We start from the raw sequence: 16,803 nt of genomic DNA, 5'->3' as shown, positions 1-16,803 counted from the left end.
AAATCGTTTATATACACTACAAATAGCAAGGTCCCCAACATTGATTCCTATGGAATCCCACTGGACATAGATTTCCAGTCAGAAAATTATCCCTTGGCTAATACCTTCTGCTTCCTCCCACTCAGCCAACTGCGGATCCAGGTTGCCAGATTTCCTTGGATCTTTGCCATCAGCACTCCATGCAAGACTTTATCAAGAGCCTTGCTGAAGCCTAAGCAGAAGATATCAAAAGCATTGCCCACGTCTGTACATCTGGTCACCTCTTCGAAAAATTTGGTTAAATTGGTCAGACGTGACCTCCCCTTTCGCAAAGTCCGTTGACTGGTCTTGACGAATCCCTGCCTCTCCAAACGCAGACGTCACACAACACCTGGTTCTACTCCAACAGGTACTCCACAAGCTTTTGGAAGAGATTTCAAATAAACCTGTCAGACTACACCCTGGTGTTATGTGACTTCTAACTTTGTCCACCCCAGTCCAACACCGGCACCTCCCCATCTCCAAATACAAAGAACAAAGAAAATTTACAGCCCAGGAACAGGCCCTTCGGCCCTCCAAGCCTGAGCCGACCCAAACCCACTGTCTAAACCTGTCGCCCAGTTCCTAAGCATCTGTATCCCTTTGCTCCCCACCTACTCATGCATCTGTCCAGATGCACCTTAAATGAATCTAAATCACTGATAAGCCCATTCTTTTTCAAATACAGATAGATTTTATCCCTCAGTACCTTCTCCAGCAACTTTCCTACCACTGACATCAGGCTCACTGGTCTGTAGTTACCTGGAATATCCCTACTAACCCTACAGATTAACTCTGTCCCTCAGAATTGCTTTCAATCATTTTCCTCTCACCAAGGTTAGACCCAATAGTCTGTAGTTTACCGGTGTATCCCTGGCTCCCTTCTTGATTAACGATACCCTATTGGCTGTCCTCCAGTCCTCTGGCACCTCAAGAAAGGAATTGAAAATTTTTGCCTCTGTTATTTCCGCTTCATGTAACAACCTGGGATAAATTTCATTTAGCCCTGGAAATGTATCTATTTTTAAACCTGACCACTCAGAACCTCCTGTCGATCTAATCTAATAACTTTAATTATTTCATAACCTTTCCCCCTGATTTCTATATTCATATCATTGCTCTCACTGGTGAACGTTGACCCAAGATATTCGTCTAGAACTCCTGGCTATATACGCTGTCTGCACGCACAAATTATCATTGTGGTCCTTAATAGACCCTAACTTTTTCTTCATTTTCCTTTTACCCTTTATGTATCTGGAGCTACTGAGGAGTTTCCTTTATTTTACTTGCCAGGTATAACATACAACACACCTCAGGAAGAGCATACTGGCACTGGAGCATAGATTCACACGGATGATCCCTGGAATGGCCGGCCCGAACATACGATGAACGGCTGAGGATCCTGGGATTGTATTCATTAGAGTGCAGAAGGTTGAGGGGAGAGCTAATAGAAACTTGCAAGATAATGCATGGCTTAGAAAGGGTGGGCGCTGGGAAATTGTTTCCGTCGGGCAGGGAGACTAGGACCATGGGCACAGCCTTTGAATTTAGAACAGAAAGGAGGAGACATTTCTTCAGCCAGAGAGTGGTGGGCCTGTGGAATTCATTGCCACAGAGTGCAGTGGAGGCTGGGACATTAAATGTCTTCAAGGCAGAGACTGATAAATTCTTAATCTCGCAGGGAATTAAGGGATACAGGGAGAGTGCGGGTAAGTGGAGTTGAAATGCCCATCAGCCATGATTAAACGGCGGAGTGGACTCGATGGGCCGAATGGCCTTACTTCCACTCCTTATGGTCTTATGGTCTAACATTGTAGTAGTGGTGGGCACCCATCATACAACATGGTGAGCTGTAGTGGGCACCTATTATACAACATGGTAGCAGTGGTGGGACACCCAGGTTAGCAGTTAGCTTAGGCTCAAGTAGCCGTGGTAGCGAGAAGAGGATTCTCGTTAAAAAAACTAATTTCGTAGAGTAATAGAGTCAAACAGCACGAAAACAGATGCTTCCGTACAACTTGTCCATGCCCACCAAGTTTCCCAAACTAAATTGCCTGACCCTGGTCCATATCCCTCTAAAACCTTTCCTATTCATGTACCTGTCCAAATGTCTTTTAAATGTTGTAACTATACCTGTATGCACCACTCCCTTTGGCAGCTCATTCCACATACACACCACCCTGTGTGAAAAGTTTGCCCCTCGGGTCGCTTTTAAATCTTTCCCCCTCACCTTAAAATCTTCCCCACCCTAGAGAAAAGACCCTTGCTGTTCAACGTACCTATGCCCTTCATGATTTATAAACCTCTATAAGGTCACCCCTGAACCTTCCAAGATCCAGTGAAAAAAGGCCCAGCCTATCCAACCTCTCCTTTTAACTCAAATCCTCCATTGTAGTAACCGCCTGGTAAATCTTTTCTGAACTGTCTCCAACTTAATAACATCCTTCCTATAGCAGGGTGACCAGAAATACATGCAGTACACCAATACCTTCTATAAATCCCAACTCCTATACTCTGTGGTCTGAGCAATGAATGCACGTGTGTTAAATACCTTCTTCACCACACTGAGTACCTGCAATACAACCTTTGTAAAACTATGTACCTGCATCTCTCAGTCTGTCTGTTTGACAACATTGGTAAAAATAATGACTGCAGATGCTGGAAACCAGATTCTGGATTAGTGGTGCTGGAAGAGCACAGCAGTTCAGGCAGCATCCGAGGAGCAGCGAAATCGACGTTTCGGGCAAAAGATCTTCATCAACATTCCCCAGGGCTGTACCATTAACTGTGTTAATCCTGCCCTTGTTCGTCTTACCAAAATGTAATACCTTGCATTTGTCAAAATTCAACTCCATCCTTCAGCCCATTGGCCCAGTTGATCAAGATCCCTTTGTAATCTTTGAAAACCTTCTTCACTGTCCATTATATCACCAACTTTGGAGCCATTCGCAAACTTACTGACCAGGTCTCCTAAATTCTCATCCAAATCGTTTATATTATTGATAAATAAGAGTGGCACATAGCACTGATCCCTGAGGAACACCGCTGGTCACATGCCTCCAATCCGAAAAACAACCCTGCCAATTTCTCAGGAAAATTGCCTCCAAAGTGTCGCCATTTTTGACAAGCTCTATCCATTAGATAACTGTATTAGTTGTGTCTGCAAAATGTTTGCGGCTCTCTAATCTCACCTTCCCTACCCTGAGGTAGGCGCCTCCATACCTCTGATTTTGGGATGAGGACCCAACATGGGAAGGTGGCAATGTAAGGGGACATGGTTCTGTTCCAGAGGGTCAGGCTAATGCCCTGGGGGCACTGGTCCAAACTCCAATGGAGCAAGCAATGGGTTTTAAATTCCGTGAATACAAAAATCTGGAGTTGAATGCTCACGTGAGTAATGGTGAGCAGAAAGTCATCATTGGTTGTCATAAATATCCAACTATTACCTTTTAGGGAGGGAAATCTGCCTTCTTTAACTGTTCTGGTGTACATGTAACTGCAGACGCACAGTAATGAAGCTGATTATTAACTGATTTCGGGAACAGGAGCAAGTGAGGACTGCAGATGCTGGAGATCAGTGTCGAAGAGTGTGACGCTGGAAAAGCACAGCAGGTCAGGCAGCATCCGAGGAGCAGGGGAATCGATGTATTGAGCCCTTCCCGATGAAGGGCTTATGCCCGAAACATCGGGTCTCCTGCTCCTCGGACGCTGCCTGACCTGCTGTGCTTTTCCAGCGCCACACTCTTCGACACTGATTTTGGAAATAATCTAGCAAGCATTTCAGTTCAAGGGCAATTAAGGATAAGCAGCAAATGATGACCTTTCCTGTGACGCCCACATCCCACGAATGGTTAAATAAATACTCCCCGTGGTGGCTCAGTGGTTAGCACTGCTGCCTCATAGCTCCAGGGACCCAGACTCAAATCTACTTTCGAGCAACTATCTGTATGCACTTTCTCCCCGTGTTTGTGTGGGTTTCCTCCGGGTGTTATGGTTTCCTCCCACAGTCCAAAGATGTGCAGGTTAGGCTGGATTGGCCATGCTAAATTGTCCACAGTGTCCAGAGATGTGCAGGCTAGGTGGATTGGCCATGGGAAATGCAGGGTTACAGAGATAGGTAGGATGTTCTTCAGAGGGTTGGTGTGGACCCAATGGACTGAATGATCTGTTCCAACACTAGCAGGGATTCTATGATTCTTCCGGAGAAAGATTTAAGAATTTTACCCTCAGAAACTGTGCAACCAGTTCCTCACTGTCGAAAATAAAACTGTCTGCCTGGAGCTGATGGAGGTACCGGTCATATCTGATCTGACAAATGTTTTCACTTAAATGTTAATGGATTACATTCACTAGCCCTCCTAAAGTCCTTTATTTTGCAACGTAGGACATCTGTTGTAACAAAAAATAGTGCTCTCGTGTTGAAGAGAGGTTTATTTCAGTTCTTCACAAAATCCTGCAGCTAGCCTGAAGGGAAATCAGCCCATGTCTGCTAGCCATCTGTGTTGTGCCTCTAGCCATCGGTTCGCATCTGTTATTTTGGGTGTACAACATCATCTTGTGCCAAAGTCGAATTTTGCCGCAGACTGTGACTACACAAGGTCCCCAATTGCCATGAAGTGGGCCTGCCAATTCAATCATGTGAGAGGAAGTGAGGCAATGTATCATGTGACTCATTCCCACCCTCAGTTTATTTGGAGGAAGCTGCCAATTCAGTCAAGAGGACGAGTTCTCCCACTGTGGGATACTGCCCAGATCCTTCAGAAACAAACCCTCGTATTTTACTGTTAACCAATCACTTTTGCCACTGTTAGATAGCTTTTGTACTTTGGTTGGTAAATATTAATGCCAACATTACCTTTTAATTAAAGCTGACACTTACAGCAACATTCCCTCGGACCTTACCATGAAGTGTATAAGTCCTGTTAAGATTTGCTTTCCCAAAATGCAGCAGCTCACATTTATCTAAATTAAGCCCATCTGTCACTCCTCAGTCCATTGACCCATCTGATCAAGATCCTGTTGTAAACGTCTTCGCTGTCCACTACACCTCCAGTTGTGGTGTAACCAGCAAACTTACTAACTGTACTTCTTATACTCACATCTTTGGACTGTGGGAGGAAAACCACACAGACACAAGGTGAATGTGCAAACTCCACACAGACAGTCGCCTGAGGCTGGAATTGAACCCATGTTGCTGGCACTGTGAGGTAGCAGTGCTAACCACTGAACTACTGTGCCACCCCAAGAAAGGCTTATGGGGAGAAGGCAGGAGAATAGGGTTCAGAAACATATCAACGATGAGGAGCAGATCAATGGGCTGAACGGCCTAATTCTGCTACTATACCCTCTGGTCTTATGTGACACAAAACCTGACACTGATAAGGAGTAAACCTGGTGGGGTGGACTCCTCTTCCAAGTTCTGAGGGATACAAATGTCTGTGATTATTTGTTTCTTTCATAACCCAGGCATTTCTTTTGCCCAAGAGCTTCTAGCATTCAGCGTGAGGCCTCTGCATGCTGATCAGCCCTTCAGTGATAAGTAACAAACAAACACAGAGAGTCCTGGAGAAAGTGGGGACAGAGAAAGCAGAGTTAATCTTTCAAGACCAGTCATAGAGTCATAGAGATGTATAACACGGAAACAGACCCTTCGGTCCCACCCGTCCATGCCGACCAGATATCCCAACCCAATCTAGTCCCACCTGCCAGCACCCGGCCCATATCCCTCCAAACCCTTCCTATTCATATACCCATCCAAATGCCTCTTAAAAGTTGAAATTATACTACCCTGCACCACTTACTCTGGCAGCTCATTCCATACACACGCCACACCACATGTAGCCTGCCCTCCAGTAGTTACAGGGGAGCGAGGGTTGGATAGGCCCAAGCGAGGCAAAGGACTGCCTGATTATAGCAAACCAAACCCAGGGCAAACAACCAGAGTTCAACATACAAGGGGCATCAGATGAAACAGGACATTAGCAGGAAACACGGATCGGAGCGGAAACTAGGGGTGGAGGAGCAGTCCCAGAGCAGGGAACAGTGAGGGGGAGCAGTCCCAGAGCGGGGAGCAGTGAGGGGGAGCACTCCCAGAGCGGGGAGCAGTGAGGGGGAGCAGTCCCAGAGCGGGGAGCAGTGAGGGGGAGCAGTCCCGGAGCAGGGAGCAGTGAGGGGGAGCAGTCCCAGAGCGGAGAGCAGTTTGGGGGAGCAGTCTCAGAGCGGGGAGCAGTGAGGGGGAGCAGTCCCGGAGGAGGGAGCAGTGAGGGGGAGCAGTCCCAGAGCGGGGAGCAGTGAGGGGGAGTAGGCCCAGAGCGGGGAGCAGTGAGGGGGAGCAGTCCCAGGGCGGGAAGCAGTGAGGGGGAGCAGGCCCAGAGCGGGGAGCAGTGAGGTGGAGCAGGCCCAGAGCGGGGAGCAGTGAGGGGGAGCAGTCCCAGAGCGGGGAGCAGTGAGGGGGAGCAGTCCCAGAGCGGGGAGCAGTGAGGGGGAGCAGTCCCAGAGCGGGGAACAGTGAGGGGGAGCAGGCCCAGAGCGGGGAGCAGTGAGGGGGAGCAGTCCCAGAGCGGGGAGCAGTGAGGGGGACCAGTCCCAGAGCGGGGAGCAGTGAGGGGGAGCAGTCCCAGAGCGGGGAGCAGTGAGGGGGAGCAATCGCAGAGCGGGGAGCAGGGAGGGGAACCAGTCCCAGAGCGGGGAGTAGTGAGGGGGAGCAGTCCCAGGGCGGGGAGCAGTGAGAGGGAGCAGTCCCAGAGCGGGAAGCAGTGAGGGGGACCAGTCCCAGAGCGGGGAGTAGTGAGGGGGAGCAGTCCCAGAGCGGGGAGCAGTGAGGGGGAGCAGTCCCACAGCGGGGAAAAGTGAGGGGGAGCAGTCCCAGAGCGGGCAGCAGTGAGGGGGAGCAGGCCCAGAGCGGGGAGCAGTTAGGGAGAACAGACCCAGAGCGGGGAGCAGTGAGGGGGACCAGTCCCAGAGCGGGAAACAGTGAGTGGGAGCAGGCCCAGAGCGGGGAACAGTGAGTGGGAGCAGTGCCAGAGCGGGGAGCAGTGAGGGGCACCAGTCCCAGAGTGGCGAGCAGTGAGGGGGAGCAGGCCCAGAGCGGGGAACAGTGAGTGGGAGCAGTCCCAGAGCGGGGAGCAGTGAGGGGGAGCAGGCCCAGAGCGGGGAGCAGTGAGGGGGAGCAGGCCCAGAGCGGGGAGCAGTGAGCGGGAGCATGCCCAGAGCGGGGAGCAGTGAGGGGGAGCAGTCCCAGAGCGGGGAGCAGTGAGGGGGAGCAGTCCCAGAGCGGGGATCAGTGAGGGGGAGCAGTCCCAGAGCAGGCAGCAGAGAGGGGTAGGGGTCCCAGAGCGGGAAGCAGTGAGGGGGACCAGTCCCGGAACGGGGAGCAGTGAGGGGGAGCAGTCCCAGAGCGGGGAGCAGTGAGGGGGAGCAGTCCCAGAGCGGGGAAACGTGAGTGGGAGCAGTCCCAGAGCAGGGAGCTGTGAGGAGGAGCAGGCCTAGAGGGGGGGAGCAGTGAGGGGGAGCAGAGCCATAGCGGGGAGCAGTAACCGTGAGCAGTCCCAGAGCGGGGAGCAGTGAGGAGGACCAGTCCCAGAGCGGGGAGCAGTGAGGGGGAGCAGGCCCAGAGCGGGGAGCAGTGAGGGAGAGCAGGCCCAGAGCGGGGAGCAGTGAGGGTGACCAGTCCCGGAGTGGGGAGCAGTGAGGGGAGTAGTCCCAGAGCGGGGAAAAGTGAGTGGGAGCAGTCCCAGAGCGGGGAGCTGTGAGGCGGAGCAGTCCCAGAGCGGGGAGCAGTGAGGGGGAGCAGGCCCAGAGCGGGGAGCAGTGAGGGGGAGCTGGCCCAGAGCAGGGAGCAGTGAGGGGGAGCAGTCCCAGAGCGGGGAGCAGTAACGGTGAGCAGTCCCGGAGCAGGGAGCAGTGAGGGGGAGCAGTCCCAGAGCAGGGAGCAGTGAGGGGGAGCAGTCCGAGAGCAGTGAGGGTGAGCAGTCCCAGTGCGGGGAACAGTGAGGTGCAGCAGTCCCAGAGTGGGGAGCAGTGAGGGGGAGCAGTCCCAGAGCAGGGAGCAGTGAAGGGGAGCAGTCCCAGAGCGGGGAGCTGTGAGGGGGAGCAGTCCCAGAGCAGGGAGCAGTGAGGGGGAGCAGTCCCACAGCGGGGAGCAGTGAGGTGGAGCAGTCCCACAGCGGGGAACAGTGAGGGGGAACAGTGAGGGGGAGCAGTCCCAGAGCGGGGAACAGTGAGGGGGAGCAGTCCCAGAGCGGGGAACAGTGAGGGGGAACAGTGAGGGGAAGCAGTCCCAGAGCAGAGAGCAGTGAGGGGGAGCAGTCCCAGAGCGGGGAACAGTGAGGTGGAGCAGTCCCGGAGCGGGGAGCAGTGAGGGGTAGCAGTCCCAGAGTGGGGTGCAGTGAAGGGGAGCAGTCCCAGAGCGGGGAGCAGTGAGGGGGAGCATTCCAAGAGCGGGGAGCAGTGAGGGGGAGCAGTCCCAGAGCGGGGAGCAGTGAGGGGGAGCAGTCCCAGAGCGGGGAGCAGTGAGGGGGAGCAGTCCCAGAGCGGGGAACAGTGAGGGGGAGCAGGCCCAGAGCGGGGAGCAGTGAGGGGGAGCAGTCCCAGAGCGGGGAGCAGTGAGGGGGACCAGTCCCAGAGCGGGGAGCAGTGAGGGGGAGCAGTCCCAGAGCGGGGAGTAGTGAGGGGGAGCAGTCCCAGAGCGGGGAGCAGTGAGGGGGAGCAGTCGCAGAGCGGGGAGCAGGGAGGGGAACCAGTCCCAGAGCGGGAAGCAGTGAGTGGGACCAGTCCCAGAGCGGGGAGTAGTGAGGGGGAGCAGTCCCAGAGCAGGGAGCAGTGAGGGGGAGCAGTCCCACAGCGGGGAAAAGTGAGGGGGAGCAGTCCCAGAGCGGGCAGCAGTGAGGGGGAGCAGGCCCAGAGCGGGGAGCAGTTAGGGAGAACAGACCCAGAGCGGGGAGCAGTGAGGGGGACCAGTCCCAGAGCGGGAAACAGTGAGTGGGAGCAGGCCCAGAGCGGGGAACAGTGAGTGGGAGCAGTCCCAGAGCGGGGAGCAGTGAGGGGGACCAGTCCCAGAGTGGCGAGCAGTGAGGGGGAGCAGGCCCAGAGCAGGGAACAGTGAGTGGGAGCAGTCCCAGAGCGGGGAGCAGTGAGGGGGAGCAGGCCCAGAGCGGGGAGCAGTGAGGGGGAGCAGGCCCAGAGCGGGGAGCAGTGAGCGGGAGCATGCCCAGAGCGGGGAGCAGTGAGGGGGAGCAGTCCCAGAGCGGGGAGCAGTGAGGGGGAGCAGCCCCAGAGCGGGGATCAGTGAGGGGGAGCAGTCCCAGAGCAGGCAGCAGAGAGGGGTAGGGGTCCCAGAGGGGGAAGCAGTGAGGGGGACCAGTCCCGGAACGGGGAGCAGTGAGGGGGAGCAGTCCCAGAGCGGGGAGCAGTGAGGGGGAGCAGTCCCAGAGCGGGGAAACATGAGTGGGAGCAGTCCCAGAGCAGGGAGCTGTGAGGAGGAGCAGGCCTAGAGGGGGGAGCAGTGAGGGGGAGCAGAGCCATAGCGGGGAGCAGTAACCGTGAGCAGTCCCAGAGCGGGGAGCAGTGAGGAGGACCAGTCCCAGAGCGGGGAGCAGTGAGGGGGAGCAGGCCCAGAGCGGGGAGCAGTGAGGGGGAGCAGGCCCAGAGCGGGGAGCAGTGAGGGTGACCAGTCCCGGAGTGGGGAGCAGTGAGGGGAGTAGTCCCAGAGCGGGGAAAAGTGAGTGGGAGCAGTCCCAGAGCGGGGAGCTGTGAGGCGGAGCAGTCCCAGAGCGGGGAGCAGTGAGGGGGAGCAGGCCCAGAGCGGGGAGCAGTGAGGGGGAGCTGGCCCGGAGCAGGGAGCAGTGAGGGGGAGCAGTCCCAGAGCGGGGAGCAGTAACGGTGAGCAGTCCCGGAGCAGGGAGCAGTGAGGGGGAGCAGTCCCAGAGCAGGGAGCAGTGAGGGGGAGCAGTCCGAGAGCAGTGAGGGTGAGCAGTCCCAGTGCGGGGAACAGTGAGGTGCAGCAGTCCCAGAGTGGGGAGCAGTGAGGGGGAGCAGTCCCAGAGCGGGGAGCTGTGAGGGGGAGCAGTCCCAGAGCAGGGAGCAGTGAGGGGGAGCAGTCCCACAGCGGGGAGCAGTGAGGTGGAGCAGTCCCACAGCGGGGAACAGTGAGGGGGAACAGTGAGGGGGAGCAGTCCCAGAGCGGGGAACAGTGAGGGGGAGCAGTCCCAGAGCGGGGAACAGTGAGGGGGAACAGTGAGGGGAAGCAGTCCCAGAGCAGAGAGCAGTGAGGGGGAGCAGTCCCAGAGCGGGGAACAGTGAGGTGGAGCAGTCCCGGAGCGGGGAGCAGTGAGGGGTAGCAGTCCCAGAGTGGGGTGCAGTGAAGGGGAGCAGTCCCAGAGCGGGGAGCAGTGAGGGGGAGCATTCCAAGAGCGGGGAACAGTGAGGGGGAGCAGTCCCGGAGTGGGGTGCAGTGAGGGGGAGCAGTCCCAGAGCGGGGAGCAGTGAGGTGGAGTAGTCCCAGAGCGGGGAGCAGTGAGGGGGAGCAGTCCCAGAGCGGGGAGCAGTGAGGGGGAGCATTCCAAGAGCGGGGAGCAGTGAGGAGGAGCAGTCCCAGAGCGGGGAGCAGTGAGGAGGCTCAGTCCCAGAGAGGGGAGCAGTGAGGTGGAGTAGTCCCAGAGCGGGGAACAGTGAGGGGCAGCAATCCCAGAGCGGGGAGCAGTCCCAGAGCGGGAAACAGTGATTGAGCAGTCCCAGAGCGGCGAGCAGTGAGGGGGAGCAGTCCCAGAGCGGGGAACAGTGAGGGGGACCAGTCCCAGAGCGGGGAGCAGTGAGGGGGAGCAGTCCCAGAGCGGGGAACAGTGAGTGGGAGCAGTCCCAGAGCGGGGAGCAGTGAGGGGGAGCAGTCCCAGAGCGGGGAACAGTGAGGAGGAGCAGTCCCAGAGCGGGGAACAGTGAGGGGCCACAGTCCCAGAGCGGGGAGCAGTGAGGAGGAGCAGGCCCAGAGCGGGGAGCAGTGAGGGGGAGCAGTCCCAGAGCGGGGAGCAGTGAGGGGGAGCAGCCCCAGAGCAGGGAGCAGTGAGGGGGAGCAGTCCCAGAGCGGGGAACAGTGAGGGGAAGCAGTCCCACAGCGGGGAGCAGTGAGGTGGAGCGGTCCAAGAGCGGGGAACAGTGAGGGGGAACAGTGAGGGGGAGCAGTCCCAGAGCGGGGAACAGTGAGGGGGAACAGTGAGGGGGTGCAGTCCCACAGCGGAGAGCAGTGACGGGGAGCAGTCCCAGAGCGGGGATCAGTGAGGGGGAGCAGTCCCAGAGCGGGGAGCAGTGAGGGGGAGCAGTCCCAGAGCGGGGAGCAGTGAGGGGGAGCAGTCCCAGAGCGGGGAACAGTGAGGGGGAGCAGGCCCAGAGCGGGGAGCAGTGAGGGGGAGCAGTCCCAGAGCGGGGAGCAGTGAGGGGGACCAGTCCCAGAGCGGGGAGCAGTGAGGGGGAGCAGTCCCAGAGCGGGGAGTAGTGAGGGGGAGCAGTCCCAGAGCGGGGAGCAGTGAGGGGGAGCAGTCGCAGAGCGGGGAGCAGGGAGGGGAACCAGTCCCAGAGCGGGAAGCAGTGAGTGGGACCAGTCCCAGAGCGGGGAGTAGTGAGGGGGAGCAGTCCCAGAGCGGGGAGCAGTGAGGGGGAGCAGTCCCACAGCGGGGAAAAGTGAGGGGGAGCAGTCCCAGAGCGGGCAGCAGTGAGGGGGAGCAGGCCCAGAGCGGGGAGCAGTTAGGGAGAACAGACCCAGAGCGGGGAGCAGTGAGGGGGACCAGTCCCAGAGCGGGAAACAGTGAGTGGGAGCAGGCCCAGAGCGGGGAACAGTGAGTGGGAGCAGTCCCAGAGCGGGGAGCAGTGAGGGGGACCAGTCCCAGAGTGGCGAGCAGTGAGGGGGAGCAGGCCCAGAGCAGGGAACAGTGAGTGGGAGCAGTCCCAGAGCGGGGAGCAGTGAGGGGGAGCAGGCCCAGAGCGGGGAGCAGTGAGGGGGAGCAGGCCCAGAGCGGGGAGCAGTGAGCGGGAGCATGCCCAGAGCGGGGAGCAGTGAGGGGGAGCAGTCCCAGAGCGGGGAGCAGTGAGGGGGAGCAGTCCCAGAGCGGGGATCAGTGAGGGGGAGCAGTCCCAGAGCAGGCAGCAGAGAGGGGTAGGGGTCCCAGAGGGGGAAGCAGTGAGGGGGACCAGTCCCGGAACGGGGAGCAGTGAGGGGGAGCAGTCCCAGAGCGGGGAGCAGTGAGGGGGAGCAGTCCCAGAGCGGGGAAACATGAGTGGGAGCAGTCCCAGAGCAGGGAGCTGTGAGGAGGAGCAGGCCTAGAGGGGGGAGCAGTGAGGGGGAGCAGAGCCATAGCGGGGAGCAGTAACCGTGAGCAGTCCCAGAGCGGGGAGCAGTGAGGAGGACCAGTCCCAGAGCGGGGAGCAGTGAGGGGGAGCAGGCCCAGAGCGGGGAGCAGTGAGGGGGAGCAGGCCCAGAGCGGGGAGCAGTGAGGGTGACCAGTCCCGGAGTGGGGAGCAGTGAGGGGAGTAGTCCCAGAGCGGGGAAAAGTGAGTGGGAGCAGTCCCAGAGCGGGGAGCTGTGAGGCGGAGCAGTCCCAGAGCGGGGAGCAGTGAGGGGGAGCTGGCCCGGAGCAGGGAGCAGTGAGGGGGAGCAGTCCCAGAGCAGGGAGCAGTAACGGTGAGCAGTCCCGGAGCAGGGAGCAGTGAGGGGGAGCAGTCCCAGAGCAGGGAGCAGTGAGGGGGAGCAGTCCGAGAGCAGTGAGGGTGAGCAGTCCCAGTGCGGGGAACAGTGAGGTGCAGCAGTCCCAGAGTGGGGAGCAGTGAGGGGGAGCAGTCCCAGAGCAGGGAGCAGTGAAGGGGAGCAGTCCCAGAGCGGGGAGCTGTGAGGGGGAGCTGGCCCGGAGCAGGGAGCAGTGAGGGGGAGCAGTCCCAGAGCAGGGAGCAGTAACGGTGAGCAGTCCCGGAGCAGGGAGCAGTGAGGGGAAGCAGTCCCAGAGCAGAGAGCAGTGAGGGGGAGCAGTCCCAGAGCGGGGAACAGTGAGGTGGAGCAGTCCCGGAGCGGGAGCAGTGAGGGGTAGCAGTCCCAGAGTGGGGTGCAGTGAAGGGGAGCAGTCCCAGAGCGGGGAGCAGTGAGGGGGAGCATTCCAAGAGCGGGGAACAGTGAGGGGGAGCAGTCCCGGAGTGGGGTGCAGTGAGGGGGAGCAGTCCCAGAGCGGGGAGCAGTGAGGTGGAGTAGTCCCAGAGCGGGGAGCAGTGAGGGGGAGCAGTCCCAGAGCGGGGAGCAGTGAGGGGAGCATTCCAAGAGCGGGGAGCAGTGAGGAGGAGCAGTCCCAGAGCGGGGAGCAGTGAGGAGGCTCAGTCCCAGAGAGGGGAGCAGTGAGGTGGAGTAGTCCCAGAGCGGGGAACAGTGAGGGGCAGCAATCCCAGAGCGGGGAGCAGTCCCAGAGCGGGAAACAGTGATTGAGCAGTCCCAGAGCGGCGAGCAGTGAGGGGGAGCAGTCCCAGAGCGGGGAACAGTGAGGGGGACCAGTCCCAGAGCGGGGAGCAGTGAGGGGGACCAGTCCCAGAGCGGGGAACAGTGAGTGGGAGCAGTCCCAGAGCGGGGAGCAGTGAGGGGGAGCAGTCCCAGAGCGGGGAACAGTGAGGAGGAGCAGTCCCAGAGCGGGGAACAGTGAGGGGCCACAGTCCCAGAGCGGGGAGCAGTGAGGAGGAGCAGGCCCAGAGCGGGGAGCAGTGAGGGGCCACAGTCCCAGAGCGGGGAGCAGTGAGGAGGAGCAGGCCCAGAGCGGGGAGCAGTGAGGGGGAGCAGTCCCAGAGCGGGGAGCAGTGAGGGGGAGCAGCCCCAGAGCAGGGAGCAGTGAGGGGGAGCAGTCCCAGAGCGGGGAACAGTGAGGGGAAGCAGTCCCACAGCGGGGAGCAGTGAGGTGGAGCGGTCCAAGAGCGGGGAACAGTGAGGGGGAACAGTGAGGGGGAGCAGTCCCAGAGCGGGGAACAGTGAGGGGGAACAGTGAGGGGGTGCAGTCCCACAGCGGAGAGCAGTGACGGGGAGCAGTCCCAGAGCGGGGATCAGTGAGGGGGAGCAGTCCCAGAGCGGGGAGCAGTGAGGGGGAGCAGTCCAAGAGCGGGGAACAGTGAGGGGAAGCAGTCCCGGAGTGGGGAGCAGTGAGGGGGAGCAGTCCCAGAGCGGGGAGCACTGAGGTGGAGTAGTCCCAGAGCGGGGAGCAGTGAGGGGGAGCAGTCCCAGAGCGGGGAGCAGTGAGGAGGAGCAGTCCCAGAGCGGGGAGCAGTGATGGGGAGCAGGCCCAGAGCGGGGAGCAGTGAGGGGGAGCAGTCCCGGAGTGGAGACCTGGAGTGGTGGAGCAGTCCTGGAGAAAATGTAGCTTGGAGCAGCTGAACGAGAGCGCAGTGCAGCAGACTGGAAGCTGGGAGCGGAGCAGTGATGGTTTTCTTAATGGGATTTGATGCGGGTGGTTAGACCACGTGTGGGGTCTCCTGTGCTCAGCTACAATAATGTAATGCTTAAATATAATTTGTTCATCTGGCAGTAATGACTATTCTTTTAACCATGTCTTATTTCTTCAAAGTAATGCAACTGCTTTTCTTTTTTATTCATCTTTAGTAACTAAGATTTGTCCCCGGTTACTTGTACCTAAGATGGCCCCCTAAGAGGCGGACATTGAAAAACGTCTCATTCTCCTCCTGTATATCTGTACTTGAGTACACATGATAATAAAAGATATTGTATTCTACTATTTCAGACATGTCAATTTGGACCAAACATAAAATGGATGATCCGAGGTATGAGAGGTGCAAAAGTGTGGCCTTCATCATCTGAATGGTGCTCCACGTTTAAATGCCTACGTCTCAACTCTCCATTACACTGATTGTACAAGTAATGGGGAAATAAAGTATTTTCACAAAATCAAAGCCAGTTCCGTATTACACCATAAAATCACTACCTCTGTGTCAACTGTAGATGAATTGACATCAATAGCAGTTAGATGCCAGAATAGGTTTTGTCTTGAGTGCTGATCCATTTAGCACTTTGGAAATGTGAATTTTCTCTCTCTTTCTCTCTCTCTCTTTGTTTTAACACAGGAGGAAGAAGAAGGCAGGTAGATCATAACTGAAGTCACCTTGAGTGGTGACATCGTTGGAAAGGCCAGAGTACCTAGAGAATGCTTCCATTAAACATGAAACATACTGTCAATATCCCAATATATTCTTCACATTTGTTGTCAGCAGCTTGGTTTCTCAATTAATAGTTTACTAAAGCGCAAACCAAAAAGCATTTTGTGGATTAATTTAACTTTAAATTGGCTTTATTGGTCCATGCATTGAGTATAGGAGTACTCAGAACATAGGTTAGGCCATTTTTGGAATATTGTGTTCAAGTCTAGTCTCCCTCCTGTAGAAAGGACGTTGTTAAACTTGAAAGGCTTCAGGAAAGATTTACAAGGGTGTTGCCAGGGTTGGAGGGTTTGAGCTACAGGGAGAGGCTGAACAGGCTGGGGCTGTTTTCCCTGGAGCGTCGGAGGCTGAGGGGTGACCTTATAGAGGTTTAAAAATCACAAGAGGCATGGATAGGGTGAATAGTCAAGGTCTTTTCCCCAGGCTAGGGGAGTCCGAAACTAGAGGGCATAAGTTTAAGGTGAGAGAGAGAAGATTTATAAGGAACACATAGGACAACTTTTTCACACAGAGGGTGGTGCATGTATGGAATGAGCTGCCAGAGGAAGTGGTGGAGGGTGGTACAATTACAGCATTTAAAAGGCATCTGGATGGGTATATGAATAGGAAGGGTTTAGGGGGATTTGGGCTAAATTCTGGAAATTGGGACTGGATTAATTTAGGATGTGTGGCCGGCATGGGCAAGTTGGACCGAAGGGTTTGTTTCTGTGCTGTGTATCTTGATGACTCCATGACTCTATTAAGGAGCAGAGTTCCAGAACAGTGAATGGATGGCGGTTTTTTCCAAGTCAGGGTGGTGATTGGCTTGGAGGGGACTTACACGGTGTGGCGTTCCAATGGATCATCTGCTCTTGGCTTTCCACATGGAAGAGGTCGTGGGTTTGGAAGGTGTTGTCTGAGGATCTTTGGTGAATTGCTGCAGTGCATCTTGTAGATGGTACACCCTGCTGCTATTGAGCGTCGGTAGTGGGAGGAGGGGACGCTTGTGGGTGTGGTACCAGTCAAGCAGGGGGCTGCTTTGTCCTGGACGGTGTCGAGCTTCTTGAGTGTTGTTGGAGCTGCCCCCATCCAGGGGCAAGTGGGGAACATTCCCTCACTCCTGACTCGTGCCTTGTCGATGGTGGACAGGCTTTGGGGAGTGAAGAAGGGAGTTACTTTGTCCAGTCTTGGTATTAGATACTGCACAGAAGACAAGCCAGACTGGTGAGTTCACTGAATATGAGTTTGAGTGGGAGATATAAAAATCTGAAAATGATCATGCCTATAATATTGTAACTCTCCTGTTAAAGACATTTTCTGGTAGTCTATCCCTTTGAAAGTCATTCTTCCGATACGCAAGCATTCCCACTGAATCCCATTCCTCTCATCGTCAAACTAAACCCATCCCTTTATAAATTTAAATCTTCAGTGGAAAACTTTCTGAATCATATCCTTTGTTAAATAACATGATAAGAACTGGAAATTCCCTTGTCAAGTTTCACACGTGGATTACACACTGCAGGTTATTTGACAAGCTCCATCCTCCAGTCAGTCCCCGCGGTCCCCACAGAACTGATGCCATAATGGTGCATTTGATATTTATCCAAGCGTTTATCCCCTTGACCT

This window comes from Chiloscyllium plagiosum, unplaced genomic scaffold (assembly GCF_037043375.1).
Source record: "Chiloscyllium plagiosum isolate Xiang-an unplaced genomic scaffold, Cpla_swu_hap1 HiC_scaffold_47, whole genome shotgun sequence".
In the NCBI taxonomy this organism is placed as follows: Eukaryota; Metazoa; Chordata; class Chondrichthyes; order Orectolobiformes; family Hemiscylliidae; genus Chiloscyllium; species Chiloscyllium plagiosum.
The sequence above is the reverse complement of the archived record's forward strand: the minus strand, read 5'-3'. Positions refer to the sequence as shown.